Below are 14,215 nucleotides of genomic sequence, written 5' to 3' on the forward strand. Positions count from 1 at the left end.
CCCAAGGCACCACAGTCAGTTAATGATGGAACCAGTATATGAATAAAGGTCTGAATTACTCCAAAGATCCATTGTTTTTATGATGCAATTGCCTCTGGAATGTTCACTTTCATCATCTGTAAAATGGGTTGAATAATACCTTCTTTCCCTACCTAAATAGGAATGCACTATTATGACACTAAATGACACACTAAATGGCATAATGGTAAGAGTAGTAACAGCAATAATAGCTATCTAATGCTTCACCTTTTCACAGCACTTCTGTGTATATCCTTGTAAGAAAAGAGGATGCCCTGTGGTCCATAAAAGGTATCCTAATGGTTACAATCACTGGACTCCTTACGTACGTCTATGTGGGGAAAGAAAATTCCCTCCTGGACCTTCCAGGGACGTAATATAATGTTAAGGGCACAAGCTCTGGAGTTAGACTTTGCCCTGGGTGACCTCAGGCACCAGTTACAGAACCCTCTGTGGTAGATAAATACAGAGCCTCCTTCAGGGGCTGATTTGAGCTTCAATGAGATATTGATGTGGAGCCCAGAGTAAGGGCTCAGGAAATGTTAGCAATAACTACAGGGATGTTAAAGCACTGCTGTGCTTTTTCTGTAGGTGAGGTGTCTCTAGGCATCTCAGTTTCCTCCTCCTTCCCACTCTTCCCAAACTCCAGCAAGAGCTCACAGAGCTTGTCTTTGTTCCTTTTCAATTTGGTGGTAAAAGCAGGACAATAGATCATTTTCGAAAGCAATAACTTCATGATTACATATAAGAGTTTGCTGCTTTCGCATGTTATCCAGATTGAATTGTTCACCTCCCCTACAGGGTCCATTAAAAAGTGATGTATTTTTATGTATTATTTTGCTGGACAACAAAAATGCACGTTTTCCTGTCTGACTCCATCAATCACTTTGTCGCTGAACTGATGAGATCTCCCCTGGGGAGCTGAGCAGTGATTTACTCTGCACCAGTGTATCCAGCTCAGCCTCCAATGCATCTACTGAGGATACTCATGTCTACTAATCTGGAAAGGGATTTTGGCTCAATATTTAAGGAATTTTATCTATGAGGGACTGGACTAATGGAAGAACAAATTATGGGGGACAGAGACAAAAATTCTAAAAGGCAAAGCAAAATTCATGGAGCAAATACTTAGTAGGTCATCGGTGTTGACTCTCATGAAATGAGCTTCCTGATTAAGCGGGAACAGAGCTCTGTCCTGGTAATCAACTCTTACCCCCTTCTGTAGAGAGAAAGACTGGGGACAAGGATGAACATTATCTAGAGGTTGTTGTACAAGAAATGCCAAAGCTTCAGTGAAATCGTTTAGTTCACCAAGAGATCCATCTGGCCCACCACTATCTGGGGAAGAATTGGAGGGAAGCCAATGGCCCTGCATAACAAAATGGGAGAAGTTGCTGGGCAGCAGTAGGTGGAGCATCTGAGAAACAACTTGAGAGAGCAAAGAGAAAGATTGAGAAGAGAGATAAAGGAGCCAGGGGACTTTCAACACCAGGAATGCCAGTCATTGCTGCAATATAATCCCCCTCCAGTTCCCCAAATCTTCTGGAAAGTCTTATATAAATAATTTCTTTGTGAGTTTTTGATTTGGGAAGCAATCATGGAAAAGGGCTACATTCTATGTGGGAATCAATGGAAATGGTAAAGACTAAGCAACAACCATAAGACAGAGAACAAGATACAGGGAAGATGGGAAGTTGGAGTCGAATGTGATCGGGAGATGTACACTCCTCGGACATTTGTAGATATCTTGGTGTGGCATCAGACTTCTCACAAGGTTTGGAGTGGAGATGATCCACTCTCAAAGACAGCATGTCACCAGCAAACATTTACACGTCAACCCCTTAGGTGGAAACAACACGCCCATTGAAAATTGAAACTTTCACTGAAGTTTTGACATTTCTTGTACAACAATTTCTAGATAATGTTCATCCTTGCCCCTCCTCCCTAGTGGTCACCTAAATCAGTTTATGCTTTTCCGAATAGGGAAGAAAACGTACAGACAGTCCCAATACAGGAATAGAGGGAGTACAGACAATCATCAGAGAGAGGGTTTGTGTAAATTTCCAAATGATTTCAGCACTGTTGATTTTGCCATAAGCCTTCTTAATCATAAATAAGAAAACCAAGATGCAAAGAAGAAAAAAATGTCATCAAATTTACTCTGAAGAAAAGCAAAGACATAAATAAAAGGGAACAATGGGATTTCTAAAATAACCCCAGAAACTTGCAGAGCTGCCATCAAAAGTCCTTGATGAATTGTTCAAGTTGGATGTGAGTTCTGTGTGGGGAAAGGTCAAAAGGATAGTTTTTGTTAAAGCCTGTCACAGACTGACGTTGACAGCTGCTGGCAAATCTCTGCTGTCAGCTGGGAGTTAACTCTCCAGAACCCACCTGCTGCTGTGGTCCAGTTAGTAATGAGGACTGAGGCAGGCTGGGTTGGAATCTCAAAATCAAAGGTGTGAAAAGACTCAGGTCCCTTACCTGGACACTCTGGGGCTGAGCATGTGATATGGAGATAACAGATAAGAGCGCTTTGTGCTGCCATAAGTAATAAATACAAAATTTAAGCCCTTGAAAATGGAAAAGTCTATACAATTTCCAAGTATTCTTTTAATTAGATTATTATAACCAGTTAAAGGTATTTTCCATATGGTAATCTTATTAGCAAAAAAAAAACTCTGGAAAATTTGTCTTGGGTTTCCTTACACATTACATGGCTTATGTTTTATGGTTGTGAGGTCATAGCTGTGAAATATCCCCCTTTGACAACTTGACTATGATGTATGCTGTTATATTTCAGTAGCTCAGGGTGATTTTTCAGCTGGAAGAAAAGTTCATTCCATCCTATCACTGCTAATATCATCTTCATTTCCACTTGTGTTCCACCAGTGAAACGCAAAATGCCAGAGATTTGGACACCATTTGGAACCAGTTGCAAAATGGTAGACATTGCTAAGATAGCAAACGAAATAAAGAACATAGACATTTTATATACTCCAATACTAATAATTAAAGTGCCTTGCATTAGTTATGGGGCTCAACTCTTTAACCGGGTAAGATAAGAGTCTCAGTTACAGGGAGAACTTGAAGTAGCTGCTGCTCTTATTTGAAACACAAATGTTGGCTCACGTCCCTCCTTCTTCCTCTTCCATTTGCTGCAGCGCCCCCAGCGCCACCATAGTTGGCATCCAGTCCTAATTTACTGAGATATCCAGAGAGAATTATGGTGGAGCATCCTGGCAGCAGTGGACATCTTAGGGATATGTAAAAGAAGATGGCAGCTGGCAAATAGCAACGGAAAATCTGTTCATATCGATTCACCTGGCGAAATCTATGGTTGAGGTAACCTCCAATTATTCTTTTGAACCAGAGACAAAGAAATACACACAGAGATAGTCATTGTGGCTTTATTTACAATAGATTAAAAAAAATTAGACAATCCAATGGGGTTAGATTAAATAATGATTAAATACATTATGTTGTAGCTATACAATAAAATGTGGCATGGCCATAAAATGCAAGCTTAGAAGAATATCTATTGAAAAAGGGAAATACTCATTATATTATATTTTGTAAAAAACAGATACAAAACTGTATAAAATTAAAATCCAAATTTGTGATATATATATATGAACATAGTTATACTACAAAAATAATTTTTATAATTACTCAAAATTTCTGCAATGAACACTTAAGAAAATGTAAAATACAATATGCACACTTTTACCTAATGATTTGAAGACTTTTAAAATGTATATATAGCAAGTCTGAACTTTCAAGTTTTAGAAAACTGATCACACAGCTGGACTTTTTCTTTAACCAAGATTGTCAGAAAATCACCATGAGAGGAGAAATACTAACAAATGAGCATAACAGCTGCCGCACCATGATGAACAAAGCCCTCACCGTTAGTCTCATTTCTAGTCACATGGAACAATACCTGGACCTCTTTTTACAAATGGGAGAGATTTTTGTTTGTTTTTTATTTTTCCCCATCTTAGAACACAGGGAACTAAACTTTTTAAGAAAGGCAGTTTTTGAATACTTTCTATAATATAAAAATTCAGCTCCAGTGGAAGGAAATAGGCCCCACCTTGGCCTAAATCACTAATTGATAATCATGTGTTTCTTGGGAGGTTCTGATTCTCTGGGTAAAAACCTTCTTCACTCCAGAATATGAGAGTCCCGCTGAGACAGGCAATCCTTGATTACCTGGAGGCTAATTATCCAGCTTCTGCATTATCTCAGGTCTGGCTGCTCCTCTTCAAGCTACTGGCAAATTTAGTTCCAGCACAGGAGGGGAGCCCAACCAAGCCCAGTGACCGTGTTACCAGCAGGTACAGAAGGGATGTGTAAGCCTGAATCAGTCCACGTGTGATTGTGAGTGTGGACTCTCCTCATGGAACAGACTAGAAAAGGACAAAGTAAGAAAGTACTGGACTAAAGAAGAAAGAGCAGTTCAAACAGGTGGGATGAGGGGTGTCCTCAGAGAGAGAGGAGAGGGAACCCATCAACATCCCCTCAACTTCAGGGTTGGGTTTGATCCATGTGCTCCTCCACCCCAGTAGTTAGGCCCAAGGTAATTGCTGTGAGGAGGTCTACCAGAGTTAAGATTTTCTAGTGGAGAGGATTGCTCTGGGCAGGAGGAACGGACATTTGTTGAGTGCACACTATGTGCTAGGTGTTAAGGGGAGGACAAGGAAGACAGTCTTGCTGTCCTCGTGGTGACAAGTGCAGCACAGACATGGTCTGTTCTGAATTTCCATGTGGGGCCCTCCCATCTCTTCTGGACCCCCCAGCACCGAGGGCTGCCCTCTCCAATCTCCCTCGTGAATCTGCACCCAGTGGAGAGCGGCCATGCTCCAGAGCGCCCCTTGTAATCTTTCCCTATAAAAACCTCCAAAGCTGCTTCCTTCTGCAGCAGTCATGCTGCAGGAAAAATCTGATGAACTAATTTCCACTTAAAGTCTGATGACTAAGAATTATCCGTGAGTCCTTACTGATGACGAAACAGAGGCTCAAAGAGTTTGCACCACCTGCTCAACGGCACGTAATGGCCCAGATGAGACCGCAGGAGTCTTATTACTTGTCCAGTAATTCTGCCATATGGTCTTAACACAAAGAACTCCAGGAAACCCAGAGTTTTAGCCCAAAGGAATGAGTTGTTTCCTTAGGTAAATTTTCAGGCATTTGGATTCTCACATGAAAGAGAGATTTTTGGGTCAATGGACTTTCTGGGCTTTTATTACCCCACCTAATCCTACTCTATCTATATTTAAGACAGAATTTGCATCTGAGAATACATAATTTGCTTTTAGGCACAAAATTCATATGCAGTAAATCAAATGACTTAAAAGAGAGGGCACACGCAGTGATGGAAAGGAGTGGAACTAGCTGTTGGGAGGCTTCCTTCAAGTCCTGACTCTACTGTCTCCCAACTCTGTGACTTTGACCAAGACACCAAGCTGGAATTGCCTTGAGAGGGAAGGAGAGCTAATGAAATTACACCTAGCACAGAGTATAGATTTTATCCAGTTTCACCGTACTGTGCATACTCAAGCAGATGTGAGCACCCAGTGATGCATTGGTGGGGCCAGCCCTGAACCTAAAGAGGTGGAGGGAAGACTTGCAGCTCTTACCACTTTCATTTTCACACACATGCATCTAACAATAGCATCCTCATCCTCAGAGGCTGTCCTCCCTGGCCTTTCATACTTTGGGTCTTGAAGCCCCTGTCTCTGCGGTATATGTGAGTGGCTCAAATGCCTGGTTGAAACTCTTTCCTTTCCTACTAGGCCTGGACACGCTCAGACAGATTCCTTGAAATAGTCTGTGTTGATTCCCCTGGGAGGCATTGGTTTTCACTGATTCTCAGGTGGCCTCCATAGCCTCCTTTGGTTGTCTTCCACCATTTTGGGTTGATAATATCCATGTACAACTTCAGTCCTTCGTAAAATATATTTTTCCAAGTTGCTAATGCTTCTTTTTCTCATTAAAAAAGTAATACACATTCACTGTAGAAAATTTGGAAAAGAGAACAAAGAAAAATAATAATTTCCCATAATCCCACCTCTCAGAGAATACCACTGTTAATCTTTACGGGTATTTCCTTTCAGTCTTTTTTCTCTGCATTTAACATACACTTAACTTCATTGGAATACACTATTATATCCAGCTTATTTTTTTTCACTTAACATGTTGTCACATAGATTTAGGGACATTCATTAACACAATATTTTTGATTGTCCTAGACCAATATTTAAACCTATTACAGCAATTAATATATGCAGAGTGGTGTACAAGTAAGACCTTGAGAAATAGCATAGACTCCATGGCTCTCAGGTTTTTCATCAATAAAATAGAAAGTAAACAATACTAATCTGCAAGGTCTTCCATAGGATTCTTTAACAATAGAATATGAATTTGGAGAGACATCTTCCCTCCCTGGATTCTGTCACAAGGACCTTAACCATAAGCTCCAAGATCTTGTCTCAAGATTCTAAGAAGAAAGATTTGGGGCCTATTGTAGATACAGACCCAAGTGACATAAGAAACCAAAACTGGCATAATTTTGCTCTGAGTGAGTAAAGAAGGAAGAAGCCTAGACCAGTGAACTATTGTTGCCAGGGAAACTAACTCCTGCCATCTCAGATGCCTTACATTGTATCTTTCTGGGATGCCAACTTCACTTTTCATCTCAGGACCATAGGTAGAATGTAGCATAGCTTAGGTTTTCTCTGAAATAGGGGTTTTCCTCCAGTAGGATTCCTTTCCACATTGTCAGTTGTTTTTTAGTTTTTTAGTTTCCCTATTTCAATAAGTCCTTCTTCTGATTGTTTTGACCATTCTTGTTTCAATTTGGTTCCTGAGTTTCTGCTTTACTTACTTAGCATTGTCTTCTCTTTATTTAAACTATCCCGCACCCCAACCTTGTTTTATCTTGGAGTCTTAGTTTGAAAGGCTTCAGAATCCTGACAACTAAAACATTTGCCCCACACTAGGCCTTTTGCTCTGTGTGAAGCTTGAGATCAACTCCTGAGCAGCGACCTTTTCCTCTTCAGTACCAACAACAGACTTTTTCTGATTTTGTGCAGAACTTTGGGAAATGTTTAAGCTCAGAAATGCTTCAACATGAGTGGAGGAAGCGAGTTGGGGCCTTAATTCTTTTGTCCAAGGCTTAAAATTTTCAAATTGTACCTACAAACCGGTACGAGATAATTTTACTTGAAAGCAGACCATTTCTCTAGTATGACCTTGAAATGCAGTGTCACTTTTATGAAAATGCCCCAACACAAATTTTCAGGTATGATCACTCAGTTTAGCTTTTGTGTTAACTCTTTCCTGGCAGGTTAGGAAAAGATTACTTGAAAGAAAATGCTAAATACATAAAAACATCTCTAGTTTCCAGGGCTGGCACTAACGTAGGTAGATCAGATGCGGCCCAAATCTTTCCACCATTTGAAGTACTTTCTGGAATTACAAAACCTTCTCAACGGAAGGTCTCATTAAGAAGCACATAGAGCTTCACGGATCGGGTGAGCACCTCAGACTAGTTTTGGAGCAGATGGAGGGTGAAAGTGAGGAAAGAGGAGAAGTGGAAAGGGTCAGACTATAGGACCCAGCTCCAGGAGAATGGGCCCAGAACAGTCACCCCAGGGCACACATGGCCCAGGGGAGAAAACAAGAACTAAGTTCCAAGGGTGGTAGCAGAGGGCATGAGAGTTCCTGAGAAGGAAAGGAGGTGGGAAAAAACCACTTGAGAAAGAAAGTCTCCCTCAAAATTCTCCCAGACAGACTTTGTTCTCTGAAACGACCTCTCCCCTTTATACTCAGTCTCTGTTATCAAAAGACTAAAAACCTTGGGCTCTTTCAAGAAAAATGACTACATTCACATTTTCTTGGAAAAATTTGTTTAGATTCTTTCCTTTCAGAGCCAGAAAATTGTTTAAACGACAGGATGGGATGTACTTTCACCACTTTCCCTATTCTATACATTTCTACCTCTTGGGAGCCAGATGCTAAATTGTTTCCAGCCAGTTAATAATGGCTGTGGTAGTGAAGCTCCCGGGGGACCCCAAAAAGGAAACCTGCCTCCATTTCCAGGGCTCTGTTACATGTGTTGGCTGCTGGGTGGATTCGGATTAGACAAATAAAGGGAGGAAATAAGGCATGGAAGTGAATTAGTTCTCTGTATAACCCAAGTGGGCAAACCCCTGAGGTTACAACCTGCTCCTCAGCGTGCCTTGTGCCTCCACCAGCATGCCTGTCAATGCCTGAAATTTGCGGTCACTTTAGTTTAACTGCAAAGGTCAGGCTGAGTCAAATGACAAGAGGAGTGCCTCAAGAGAGCATTCTATATGGTGCCATTGATTAGTTTCCTGTTTATTCAGTCACGGATGCCATCAACAAGCACCCTTTGAGGACCCTGTTGATGGGAGGTGACATGCTAGGTGCTGTACAAGGTACAAAGATGAGTTAGTCAAAGCTCTGCCTGGAAGAAACACCCAGAATAAGGCTTAAGATAAGACAGGAACATGTATAAATATAATAACCTATAATTTTTATTTTTACATTAGTATGTAGTAATAATAGCTATCATTTATTGATTCCTTGCCCTGTGCCATGCAACTCAAGGGCATTATTGCTGATCATCACAGCCACCTTGCCAAGCATGTCACCCACAGGGAAGCTCGAGCTCCAAGAGGTTACATGGTTAGTAAGTGACAGAGCCAGGTTTTGAACTCTAAAGCACGTGCTTTGAACACACCAACACAGCGGCTCTGGTCCATCTGTCCCCGTGAGATGGTCAGATCAGGTGCAAGTGTCACGGGAGCTCAGGGGAGGGAGAGAGAGCCTCAATCTGGAGGAAGTAGGGAAGACATGTATTTAAGCTGTGCCTTGAAAGATTAGCAGTGTCTAGACCTGAGGAGACAGGAGCGGGAGGGAAGTGGTGGGATGGGGAAGATCTGATAGGGAGAAGGAAGCATGGTGAAAAGACATCCATGGGGACCGCCCAGGACCTGGGGAGGGAGGGGTCATCTCGGGTACCAGAGGTGGAGAGATGAGGCAGCTGCAGAGGTAGGAGTGGTAAGTGATGGAAGCATCTGAGAATACCTAAAAAAAGCAACGAGAAGTCATTGAAGATTTGTGAGAAGGAGAGTGACCCAGTCTAAGCCCAGAGTCAGAACGGTGGAGGATGGGGTGCAGAAGAGGAGATGGGGCGAGCAAGGGTGAAGCCACTCTTCTTCCTCTGGTGAAGCAGGCCAGTGCCATGGGGCTGTAGAGAGGGGGCAGCTGCACAGGTGTTTAAGGAGGTAGAAGCCAGTGACTAATCACCAACGTGACTGGCAAAGGGAGGGGACAGAAATGGAACAACCCTTTTGTGCCTGCGTAACTGGGAGGAAAATACTGAATTAGCTAAATACTAAGTTGGATTATTAGCACATTCTACAGTGTTGGTTCTCAAATTGTTTTGACCTGTGGGCAGTTAAAATGGGCTCAAAGACCCTATTTCATTTCTACACTCTTGCTTACCAAAAAAAAAAAAAAAAAAAAAGAATGAGGCTACTTTTATGAAACAATGAAAACACATAAAACTCTAAAAAGTTAATTCATGCCCAAAGCAAAAGACTTAGACACTGTGAAACTGTTAAAAAAAAATATACAATATGCCAGCTTGGGACCACCAGGAGAAGCCCCGGATCACTAGTGGGACCACACCCCCCACTGAGGAGCCCTCAGTATTATTTACCCCCAGGAGCAGGGCATTGGTTGCAGTTAACCCGAATTCATTTAATAACTCTGATTGGGCGCCATGTGCCATGTTCTGGGCTAAATGCTAAAAAGAGCCTTTCCTGATCAATTTCCTCTTCACCTACATCAGCTCCCCAGCCTCCTCTCTGAAGCTTCCCTACCCCTCCTCATCCCAACACAGCCTTCATATGGGACAAATACGTTGTTCCCCACTTTATTCAAGCCAAGAGATTCATCATCTCCATCACACTCAGACCCTCACCAACCAATAGCCTCCCAGATATTCATTCTCGTCCGCCTTCCTCTGTGCATTTGTGAAGGGCGACGCTGATCTTAGGAAGCCCCTGCTTCCTACCTTATGATATCCCAGCCTTTCCATAGCCTGAACCAGTCCCCGGTGGAACCAAGCAGGGCTTCAAGCCTGACAGACCCCTCAGTGCAGTTCAGTTTTTGCAGCCTTGTCCTGGTTTAATCTGCAGTCCGATTTGCTACTTAGTCACCCCAAGCCCTTATCGACGTCTTAGATTTCAGCATGCCTTTCTAGGCTGAATATCTGTGTTTTCAATTATGTCACCCTAGGTGAATTACCCTCCCGTTGTTCAAGGTCAAACTTTGAGTTGTTATTTCCTGCCCATACAGCTAGTCCCTTTCCCCTCCATCCCTTTGGGGCAGTTTCTCAATTGTCACTGGTGTTCCCAGATCCTATCTCTATCAGGTTTCATCTGTAAATTTAATTATGAAGCTATGCCCCATTTGGCTTCATTTCATTCCATAGTACAAACATTTTTATGCATCCATTCTCCACAAGGTATCCTGGGCTCCAAAGATATCCTGGTCATGCCCTTCTGTAGCTGTATGAAATTGAAAATTTCGGGATCCTTAAATGGAACTAGGTGAGCCTAATTTCGTTCACATTGTTGCGTCCCCTCACCTGATCAGTGGATCCTCTGATCCTGCATTCAGATGTTTCTATAGCCACAAACGACTGTTCTAGCACAAGTACTCAAGAAAAGGTTGTTAAATCAGAAAGAGGAAAGCAGAAGCAGAAACAGCTAAGTCAGAGCCATTCTGGAAAATAGTCACTAATGCAAGTCTTCTTGAAGGGCCCTGCCCTGCTTTCCTACTCAGTCATGGCCTAAGTGAACTTTCACCTTTGCAGGTGTAGACTCTGGGCAAGTCTCTGCTTGGGCATAGCTACTGCTCCCCTGCTTACACTTGAGGTCCCAGTGCCTGAGTTCAGGCTTTACCCTCTTCCTTCTGCACACCACCTGCCTTAACTCCTCTACAGAAGGGAGCATCCCCAAGTGTATCTTTGGAGGGGGCAAGGCGCCCCTCACTATTCTCAAACCTAAAGAGGCAGCATGCATGGCTCAGCCGCGTGGTTCACCCGTCACTTCTAACAATGAAACCTTTTCAGATCCTTCAATCTGGACCTTTCCATTGTACCCCAGCAAATGTGATGTCCCTGGTAGTTAGTTCTTTGCTCATGGGGCTATCATTTAAGTCATACGGGCTGTCTGTCCTGCTCTGCCTGCCTCGGGAGCAGAAACTGGGAGCAGGAGCTATATCAGTTATCTTTACGTCCTCCCCTCACCTAGCACACAGCAGGTGCTCAGTAAATGTTTATTGAATGACTCCTCAAACAAGTCAATATTAGAGAATATACATTTTCTTTTCAGACACTGTTTTTGTCTTACCAACCTTTCATTGAGTCACTGGTTTTCAATGTTTTTAAGAAACAGAAGTCTTACTTCAAACAAAGTCTTATTTGGAGGACCCCAGCCCCTCAGTGTATAAAGTGATAATAGCAGAGCTCTTCTTGTTTGGCCCAGGCCAAATCTTCCTTCTCTCGTGAAGATTTCTCTCTGATCATCCCATCCATGGGGGCCTTGTCCTTTTCTGAACTTCTGGAAGTCCTATTGTCTCCTCTACTCTTTCGGCATGTCCTTAGTCTGTACCAAGGAAAATTCACACTCACTGAGGCTTGCTGAAGGTCAAGGCCAGTGATAAACACTTTACATATATTAGCCCATTGAATCCTCAGGGCAATCCTGTGAGGTAGATGCTATCATTACGCCCATTGTACTGATAGAAACTCAGAGAGGTTAAGCAATTTGCCAAGGTCACACAGCGATTAACTGGCAGTGCTAGGATTCAAACCATGAGTTAACTGATTCATTGTTTCCTGTTTTAATGTGCCTTTATTTTATTTTTCAAACTAGATTGTAAGCTGAAGTCTAGGAGCTGCAACTCTACTTCTTTCTCTCCTTGCCCCATGCTTAATACAGCATTTTGCCCTGAAGAAGAGTACAATGAACAATTTTTCAGAGCACACTTGGTTCCTGAAGTATATGCAGAGTTCCTCGCCTCTTCCTCTTCAACATCTGTCTAAGCAGAGGCTGTCAGCTTCAGGATAGGCTATGGTCTCACCGTCTTTCTTCCTAAAAAAAAAGGTTCTAGTTCTGAAACTTGCAAAGACAGGTTTTTGCTGCTGAAAATACTAAGCACTTCCTCCAAAGGCTGGAAGCTAAGCAGGAGTTTCACAGGAGGGAAAAAACAACAGAGACCTCCTCAAGTGGAGTGGGGAGGCTTAAGGCAGGAAATCGAAGGTACTGTCAGAACAGCTCTAGGGAGAGGGGAGGGGGGGGAGGAAAGAGAGACTATTTAGATTTTTACCACTTGGGACCCTATCCCTAATTTAACTTCTGGACTAAATTTTAAAAACAGACAAGTAGTAAAAGCCTTGCTCTCCGTGAACTCTGGCCCCTCGGCCTGTTTGGGATGTCACAGAGAAAGGCTGCACTTGTGTGCGGCAGCCCTGAGGGGACGCCCAGTGGCCCAGGTGGGATGATTGATCAGGGAAGCCCCAGGGGCTCAGCCTGCCCCCCACCCTCCCTGCACCTGCGCTGTGGATAAACAGGGCCTGCCGTCTGCAGGGCCCCTTCCTGACAGCCCCCAGGCCTTCTCGGGCCTCGCCCCTCGGGCCCTCTTGCTTGAAAATTAACCACGGGTTTAAAGTGAAAGAGAAATGGCTACGTGAGCCCTAAGCATTCGCAAGTGGAACGAAAAGATGAGCAGACAGCAAACACAGCCCTAATGAAAGAGGCCCCTCGGTGTGTGAATTTTAGGATCTATTCTCTCTTAAGTTTCAGCTTTATGTTCTTACAATGGTATGTGTAACAATATTGCTAAAATGTCAGGTGGTTAACCACACTTTCATTTTTATGTTCTGATTTGAATAGTTTAAAGTTAATTCAGTGATTTCAACAGAAGTCTCAAGTCTTGTGAAGGATTTACAGAAGTCCTTTAAATACCTGGCTTTTCTTTGGAAATGAAATAGTCTTCAAAGCCTGATACATTTCTAGTATCCGTGGATAACCAGTCGAGTTTGCTTTTTAACGACTTTTACACACGGTGAATCAGGACAGAAGCAAGTGTGTTTTAAAAACAAAACACACTCACACATGCACATGCACAAGCAAAATGTGCTTTGAAAAAGGAAAGCAAGGGCCAGGTGATAGACACTGTCAGGGGATCTTCACACAGTTGTGCTTTCTCAGACAAATATTCATTTTCAAAATTAAACTTTGTTCTATTTTTTCATTATGCACTGATGAAAATTGCTATTATTACAATCGATACAAAAATATAAAACAAAACCCTTGGTTTAAGTGCTGACTTGAAAATGTTCAGTGTTTCCTATCATTTTCCTGATTCTCCTAAGATCTGAGTTACATGGATAGCTGTTCACTCTATGTCCTTTTCTCTTTTCCTTTCTTATAAAAATATTGGAACAGATTATGCAAAATGCAAAATAAAAGCACATAGTCTGAAGGAAAATTGCTCATGGAGGGAGAGATTAAATAAACAAATGAATATACAAATAAAAACCCGAATAGTAAAAGCCACTAAAAGTAAAGTCAAAAGACAAAAACAATCTAGAAAAAAATGGCAAATTATATCAGAAAGGGTTCATTGTCTTTATATATATAAAGAGCCCCAACGAATCAAGAAAAAACTCCAATAATCCAATGTAAAAAATGAGCAAAATACATAAACAGTTCACAGAAAAAGAACAAAATATGGCCCTTCAAAGTGTGAAAAGATGCTTACTAGCACTTAAATAGGAAAGATGAAAAAGAATAATCCCATGTTGGCCAAAGATGAAGAAAAAGGCTGATGGGGGTGAAAAGATATACAATCTCTATGGGTGACAATTTAGCCAAATCTGTCAAAATTGCAAATGCATTTATCCTTTGACCTAGCAATCACAATTCTAGGAATTTATCCAATCTATATTATTTTACACATGTGAAATGACATATGTAAAAAGATATTTACTACAACACTGTAATAACAAAAAGTATTTTAAAAATCCACCTGGTGGTCAACAGGGGACTAGTTAAATAGATTATGGTACAGCTCCACAATTCTTTATCTGAAA

The 14,215-nt window shown here is 42.0% G+C and overlaps 1 long non-coding RNA gene across 1 annotated transcript in view; it reads right to left on the minus strand.

The window, feature by feature from the left end:
- Nucleotides 1–3,409: 3,409 nt before the first annotated feature.
- LOC139076333 (uncharacterized) overlaps nucleotides 3,410–14,215 on the minus strand; it is a 78,302-nt gene continuing 67,496 nt past the window's right edge. The window contains exon 3 of the long non-coding RNA XR_011527796.1: nucleotides 3,410–6,032. This is a non-coding gene — a long non-coding RNA (uncharacterized lncRNA). The remainder of the gene's footprint in view (nucleotides 6,033–14,215) is intronic.

Source organism: Equus przewalskii, chromosome 16, assembly GCF_037783145.1.
Source record: "Equus przewalskii isolate Varuska chromosome 16, EquPr2, whole genome shotgun sequence".
NCBI lineage: Eukaryota > Metazoa > Chordata > Mammalia > Perissodactyla > Equidae > Equus > Equus przewalskii.